This window comes from Aedes albopictus, chromosome 2 (genome assembly GCF_035046485.1).
Source record: "Aedes albopictus strain Foshan chromosome 2, AalbF5, whole genome shotgun sequence".
Taxonomy (NCBI): Eukaryota; Metazoa; Arthropoda; class Insecta; order Diptera; family Culicidae; genus Aedes; species Aedes albopictus.
Window position 1 is genome coordinate 22,849,498 of NC_085137.1, and position 8,902 is coordinate 22,858,399.

Here is an 8,902-nt window from a genome sequence, read left to right on the forward strand (position 1 = left end):
GAGCGCTACTTTTGGATACCCTTGAGGCCCGAGGTAGACAACCCTTTGTTCTTGTGAGAGATGTGTTGGGGACCCGCGATGTCACATACATGGGATGTATTTTCGACTTTCTTCGCTCTGCTGGTATAAAAGTTTAATTTGCTTGTGTTTTCTTCTCCAGTTTTTTTTTCTCTGTTTTGTCCTCTTTGTGTTACCAAGCTGCCCCTGGCCATCCGGAAGACCAAGTCCCACAACAAGTTGGTACCAACACCACAAGGCACCGAATACGCTAGTAAGATGCGATTCACCCCCGGATGAGCAGCAGTGAAACCTTTGGCCCAATCCTTACCCTGTCCATCCCTCAAAATGTGACCTTCTAACCTCGAGCTGCCACGAGTACCCTGGCTTCCACCCATTACTAACAGATATCATTAAAAAGTTATTACTCTGTATAATGTATACTATTAAGTACAAAGAAAGATCCTCGGCTCCGTAAAGCGTTATACGCGATTGAGCCCCAAATAAACGAACTAGAAAAAAAAAAGTGTTCACAGGGGACTGTTCAAATATTTTGATGAACCAAACGCATACCAGTGGATCCCAAAAAAAGCTAAGAGACATCACATCTTAAAATATCAGAGACAAACAGACATAACACTGACACAATTTCTCACCCATTTATCTCAGGGTTTTGAATACTTCGAGTATTGGTGTGTTCGACAATACTGTTACGCTGGTCAAGAACTAACAGTTAATGGGCCGTTTGATTCGAAATTCCACTAATTGGTGGCGTTAGCGAACCTGTAAATTTCAGTTTTTAAAATATCTCAGGACGCTGGTTACTTAGAAAGATAATTTCTTCAACAAAACTGTTTGGTAAGCCCTTAATACAGTTTTTTTACCATTTATTGCAAAATTTCATTTCTAGACGGCGCTAGTTACAAATTTGCAATAGGTTGCAAATGATTAGAATTTTTTTAAATGTATCCAAAAAGCTGTAACTTTTTCCCTCCAGACGTCTAATGATAATCAAAGATCAATGTAATACATTTTCAAAATTTCATTATATGTGGTTAACTTAACCGTAAGATATAGTTGTTTAATTAACTGCAGTGAAATAAGGAGCATTTTACTAAAAACACTTCAACTTCACGTAGAGTTAATCAATCAAGCCCAAATTTGTACCAGTTATAGCTAACTAGTTGGGAAACTTGCAGTCAAAGTTTGATAAATTTCAGGGAACTTAAATAGTTACAGCTTGTTTAAAGTTGTCTAGCTAATAATTAAAATTTCTATGTTTTGGCAAATTCGCTAACAGCGCCACCTAATGAAAGAAACTATAACCAACTTATAATTCAACTGAAAGTCTTTGCCAAAGACACCATAGACACCAAAGACACCATATTTAAAAATAATCAGGATCCTGAGATATGTAAAATTAAAATTTGTTTCACTCTGGCGCCGCCTATCGGTAGAATTTCGTATCATACTGTTCATCATCGAAAAGTTCTTGAGCAGGTGAATAACTTTGCTGAAGACACCAACTCTCTAAATATATGGGAGAAAATTTTGTCAGTGTTACGTCTGCTTGTCTTTGACATCACATAAATCACAGAAAAACAGATGTAACTGTAACGAAATGTCAATCCCATATATCTCAGGACCCTAATTACATGGAGCTCTAGTGTCTTCGGTTGTTTGGTTGGTAAAGGACTTACAAACAAATTTCAAATTTTACATATCTCAGGATCCTGATTATTTGAAAATATGGCGTCTACGGCAAAGTTGTGTGGTAGATCAAGTGGTTTGATTTGAATTATTATTTTATTAGAGTTTCTGCCACTAGGTGGCACTAGTTGCAAATGTGCATGCAAATTTTAATTATGTGCTAGAAAATTTTCAACAAGCTGTAACTTTTTATTGAATGCACTATTAAAAACTCGCAAATTTTGACTGCTGGTTTCCTAACCAGTTAGCTAACCTTATCAGAATCCTGCGATACATAAGATATATGAAATATGCGTGCTCAGTAACGCCACCTATACGTGGAGTTCCAAATCATACGGCACATCATCTGTAAGTCTTGATCTACCCAACAACTTTGCCGGAGAAATCATCTCCCTAGGTGCTCTCTAGGATCCAAAGATACATGAAATATTCATAAGTTTCACGATTTATTCATTCATTCACGATTAGTTGCGCCATCTATGTGAAATTTTCAAACAAACGGTCCATCATTAGTAAACACTTTGGCCCAATAAACAACTTTGCCAAAGACACCAAATTTCTATGTGATCAGGATCTTGATATAAATGTGGTCATATACTTAATATGTAAATGCTCACTAGCGCCAAACGGATCCTGAGATATATTAATATAAAACTTGCACGCTTAGTAGCGCCATCGATGTGTGAAATTTTCAAACAAACGGTCCATCATTAGTTAACACTTTACCTAATAAACAACTTTGCTGAAGACACCAAATTTCTATGTGGTCATGATCTTGATATATATGTGCTCAAATACTTAAAACTTACATGCTCACTAACGCCACCTATATATGAAATTCTGAATTAAACAGTGCAACAACTTTAAGTCCTTGACCAACCCAACAACTTTGCTAAAGACAGCGATCTTCTAATAAGTCAGGATCATAAGATACAGAAGATCAAATATGGGGTCCAAATGGACCCCAGGTTTCCGAAATGGACCATCATTTAAGGTTTCCTGTAGAGGGTTAAGGGATAGAGATACAAACTAAAACAATAAATTTCACCCCGTAAACAACCGGGACGATCTACTTTAGGCAAAATTACAATATCTTCTTTGTTTAAAAACATTTTACCCTGGAATTTTATTTATAGTAAAGGGCAATAGTTGTGCTAAGAAATGCATGGTACCTCTCCCCTTCATACCCTCCCTCTTTTGCTGGAAGCCGAAAATACGTGGTTTTGTACCTTTTTCAAATTCCACATGTTTTTGCTCAAATTTCATTATTTTGCTTTTCACTAGTCCTTGACATGCAATGTATTATTACCCATCATTGTCTGTTGAAGTTTTGATCCCAGAGTTATTCTAAGGCCTCCAAAGTACTCCGTAGTTTGTTCAGAACATAGTCTACGGTACTCAAAAAGCCTCAAAGCACTCCTAGAAAATTAATGGTACATGAATTGGATGGTCTAGGTCATCCAAACTACTCTTGAATTCATTTTCATAAGATCTACAACATCTACCGTCATTTGTTTTCACTCTGTTCAGCAAATTTAGTCACGTTGATGTCCATTAGACCTCGCAATGCTACTATCAACTCGATATTGTGGTAGTTGAACACTTGAACACTCCGTCAAATACAAATGGCCTCCAAAACACTTTGAAGTTTAGGTTACGATATCTACATACTGTATCATGCTTAAATTGTAAAATAATATTCGTGGGATGTAGTCTATACTACAGATGGAGCCTCAGTGCACAACAACAATGCTTTTGGTATATTCATGGGATATTCCAGGCTTTCCAAACTATTTTGGAATTAGGACCTTCACGGGGTATAGGCTCTACTCTTGTTTCTGTTCACTCTATCGGCATAATTATTTCACGATTGTGTCTGTTGCACTCCATAATATTACGAGTATCTCTATGTGTTGCTATTTGGGTGTCCACTGGCATACAAATGAACTCAATGTATTTTGAAGTATGGTCGCAATATCCGTAAATCTTAGGATATTTTTATTGTAGCATTTGCGGAATATAATCTACGCTACTCCTAGAGCCTCAGATTACAATTCTGATAACTTTCACTTGGTGATCTATGTCATCCAAACCATTCTGGAATTAAGACGTTCAAGCTCCACAAGCTCTACTGAATCTCTTTACTTCGTTGGTGTTGTTCCTCTAAAAAATCCCTCAGGAATTCCTCCAAGACTTTCGCCAAGAATTTCCCAAAAAAAATTCCAGGTTTTTCTCCAAGAATTTCTGCCAATAATTCCTGGAAGAATTCCTCCAGAAATTTTTCAAGAAATTCCTCGAAAATTCTTCCACGAGTTCCTCCAAGTATTCTTTTAGAAATTCCTACAAGAGTCCCGCCAGAAATTTCTCCAAGAATTCCTTCACGAATTCCACCAGGATTTTTTTTCAAGAATTTCTCCAGATATTAGTCTAAGAACTCTGCCAAAAATTCCTTAAAGAATCCCTTTAGGTATTCCTCCAAGATTTTCTGCAGGCATTCCTCATAGACTTCTTCCAATAAATTCTTCGAGCATTCCTCCAGGAATTCCTGCAAGAGTTTCTCCAGGAATACCTCAACGAACTTCTTCAGAAACCTGCAGTTAATCGTCCAGAAATTCTTCCACTGATTCATCCGAGATTACTTTCAGGCATAACTCCAAAAATTCCTCCAGGAATTCTTGAAGAAATTTATCAAGGAATTCCAACAGAATTTGCATCCGGAAATCCACAAGGATTTTCTTCAGGAATTCCTCGTAGAATTCTTCCAGGAATTCCTCCAGGGATTATAAAGGATTTTTTTCAAAAATTCCACCACAAATTCCTTTATGAACACCTCCACGACCCTTTAGGAAACCTTTAGTTATTTCTCAAGAAAATACTCCTATTTAAATTGCTCCAAAAAATTTTAAGGAATTACGGCAAAAAATCCTTCCGAAATTGCTCCAGGAACTCCTACAGGAATAACTCCAGGAACTCTGTCAGGAATTCCGCGATAAATTCTTCTTGGAATTCTACCAGGAAGTTCTTCAGGAATTTGTCTTATAATATCTTCAGGAAATCCCCCAAGAATTCCTCCAGGAATTCCACCAACAATTTCTCAAAGAATTTCTTGAAGACTTCATCCAGGAGTTCCTTCAAGACATCTGCCTAGAATTCTGCCAAGAATCCCTCCTGACATTCCCCAAGAATTTCACCAGAGGTCCATCTATGACTTCTGCCAAGAATCCCGTCAGAAATTTCTCCACAAACACGTACAAGGATGTTTTCTAGAAATTCCTTCAAGATTTCATCCAGAAATCTTCCAGAAATTTCTTCGTGAATGCCTCCGAGACTTCATCCCAGAATCCCCAAAAGAATTTCTTCAGGATTTTTCCAAGAATTTCTCCAGTTATTCCTCCAAAACTTCTGCTAAGAATTTCTCCAAGTATCCGTCCAGGAATTCCTCTAGAAATTCTTTCAGGATTTCCTACAGGAACTCTGATAAGCCCTGCTAGAATGCTTCTGTCCAAAATTCCTCCAAGAATCTCTCCAGAAATTTGACCAGGGATTCCCTTATTAATTACTCAAGCAATACATTCTGGGATTTTTCGATAAATACCTTCAGGAATTCTTCCAGGAAATCCTTCAGAAATTCCTCCAGAAATGCCTTCGGGAAACTGAAGAAAATACTTCAGGAAATTTGTGAAAAGACGAGCTTGGTGGCTTCTGTCCGAAATTCCTCCAAGAATCTCTCCAGGAATTTGACCAGGGATTCCTTTATTAATTACACAAGCAATATCTTCAGAGATTTTTCGATAAAACCTTCAGGAATTCCTTCAGAAATGCCTTCAAGAAACTGAAGGAAATCCATCGAGAAATCATCCAATAATACCTTCAAGACTTCTTTCAAGAATTCAACCAAGAATCTCTCTAGGAATTTCTCCAGAAATTCCCCCACGAACTCCTACAAGAATTCTTCCAGGAATTTGTTTAAGAAATTCTTGAAGAAATTTCTGGAGAAAATCTTGGAGGAATTCCTGGAGTACTTTCTGGAAGAATTAATGCAGTAATTTGTGAAGAAATTTTAAAAGACCATCCTGGAGGAATCCTTAGATGAATGCCTGAAGGATTTACTTGAGGAATTTCTGGAGTAATTTTTGAAGTTATTTTTTAAATTTTATTTCCTGGAGTAATTTCTGGAGGAATTCCTGGAAAATTCCTTGTACGCACTCCTAAATTACCTCCTGGAATAATTCTTGGAGGAAATCCTGGAGAAATTACTGGAGCAATTCCTGGAAGAATTCGTAGAATAATTCCCAGAGGAATTCGTAGAGTAATTCCTGAAGTAAGACAGTATAGATAGATATATAGATAGATAAAGAAACCCCTTCGAAGATTTCTCAAGGGAGGCTCAAAATTGTGGGTCTCCAATTAAACTAGTGGGAAAAGTCTCTAATTCGGAGACGGTGGGTTCATTCCCTTTTGAAACCTTCTAAAATACCCTCAAACGTCTTGAACACCTTTAAACGCCACTGACACTCCCATCAAGGCCTCATAAAACCGTCTGAGAGCCTACCTGCCTAAATGGCCCTGAAACGACTTGATACGCCTGGAAAAGTAATAAAACGCCTTGAACCGCTTCTGCAGCGCCCCTCAAATCCCCCCGCAAGCCCACGCAGCCCCCTAAAATCGCTCTGAAATGTTATGAAACATTTCACATTTATACGCTTTAAACCCTTAAAACTGTATGAACCAACGGTCTAAAACCCCTTGAAACGCTTCTGAAATCCCGCCAAAACCTCCACTCTGCAACCTTCTGAAACGCATACAAACTGTTTGAAACGCTTTGAAACACTTTGACACGCTTCTGAAATCCCCTGAAAACCCACATGGAGCTGACCTGAGAGCAGTGTTAGTAAACTCACACTAAATGCTCTCTCATTCCCTTCTTTAGATTTTTTCTAATTTCCCTCAATGGTGATTGAGTTTATTCAAATATTCTACAGATATTCCATATTTTAATCACCTTGAAACTCTAGGTGTACAAGATCTCTATCAGTCCCCACAACATCAAAAGGCAAAAATACCACCAATATCTTACTAGATACTTCTAAAACTTCTTCTACTTCTTCTTTGTGGCTCGACGTTCGCATTGGAACTTGGCCTGCCTCTCTTCAACTTAGTGTTCTTAGAGTACTTCCACAGCTATTAATTGAAGGGCTTTTCTTTGCCTGCCATTGCATGAATGTTTACATTGTGTGGCAAGTACAACGATACACTATGCCCAGGGAGTGGAGAAAAGTTTCCCGACTGGAACGGGAATCGAAGCCGCCGTCTCCGGATTAGCAATCCATAGCCTTAACCACTAGGCTAACTGGAGACCCACTTCTACAACTAAATACCATAAAATATTGTTCAGAGATTTCAAAATCACCACATCCAGAACCAGATTTAATTTAATTCGCAGAATGAAAAATACCAAATAAATCATTCTAGCTGGCAACCATATTCACCGAACAATATGTGCTCTTATCATCCACACTAAGCGAAGCTATTTAAATCTAGCGATAATCCAAAGCTCGTCGTCGTCATCGTCTCTAGCGCTACTGTGTCGTTTTATTACTCTCATTCATTTGTTGATCATCCATATATGTAGTTAGCGGAAGCATACGAACAAGTTCCTCTTACCGACCAACCAACCATATTGACGACACACTGAATGCACTAAGTTCTGTTTATGAGTACACGTTCTCTCCCATATGCTAACTCTCCAGCCATATGCTAACATAGGGGAGAGGGGAATCTACACGGGTAAAATTCTGCTCCCAAAAATCATAAAGACGACTTATGATTTCATGAGCCTAGTACATTTTCGTTTAATAAAAATACACCATGATTTATAATCATGATAGTATAGTGATAGTACCCGACTTACAGATTGTTTCCGTGTAATGCTGCATCTGAAAAAAAAAAAATGACGCCATATCCGTCATGGCATGCGGTAATAAACATATGTGCATAGTTTTATCATGGCAATTATAATAGAGAATAAATAATAAAGAATAAAGAATAAAAATAAATAAAAAGACATAAGAGAAGGTTTCCGAGATAGCAAATATTAGAAACGCATTATCATACGGATTGACTACAACCCTGAATGCTCCCATTCTGCTCCCTCTCTCCAACACAAACTCACACTAATAAAAGCTTTCTTATTGATCGCTTCCATCGGAGAGCACAGCGAGCTTTTCGTATTTTCACCTTATTTCCTCCCACTGACCGGCAAAACCGGCATTAGGCACATGTATCGACGAAGAGTTTTCTATACTTCCCAAATAAACACACGACCAAATCGAAAAGTAAAGCAACATTCTACCATTCCACCTTATGTTTGGGCATTCGATGAGTTTCATAACGTGAAAGGTCGGTACCAGTAGTTTTTTTTTTTTTATTTTTATATCATGGCTAGCATGCGGAACCAGTAACTGAACTGTAGATTTGTTCTAATATCAAGAATTAAGACCGTTGATTACCACTACTTTTCAACTCGGATAAACATCTAATGTTGTCGGCGGTCAATGCCATTACGATACATCATTGTCACTAACGTTTTTATTTCCTCGGAGCCTTTCTTTTGCTTTCGTATAAGTGTAAATACATACCTTGTCGTAACGAAAACAAACATTCTTCATGGAAAAGTGGAATTCTCACCTTCCATCCAGCCGAGACTCATGAATGAAAGTTCACCTTCAGTTGAGTTCACCACAGGTGGCCTAAATGGACTACGGACTATTTATAGGACGAAAACGATTATCCGCACGCAACGCTGAGGGGGCTACATAGTGCTACATAGTCCAAAATAGCAAATTACGAACTCAGGTTCAGACGTGATTGACGAGTCCGCAGAAATATTTGGACAATGATAGACTGCATATTTTAGCTCCTAATATTGTAGAGGTGCCCTTCGAAAGTAATGGGCTTTGCAGTAATAGCTTCAAGTAGTAGGACGTGTATTGATCCACCTTGGGGACATAGAAGCCTTAAGCCTATAGCCCGTTCTGTGATCGTTTTTGAATTGTCATACTGACATATACATTGATAACTCAGCTAATTCAAATTATCTCTATGCCATAAGTCTCGGTTTGTGTTATTCTATTGTTGAGTTTTCGTTCCATTTTTTTTTATAACTGGCTGGTAGACACCAGCCTCCAAACTTTCA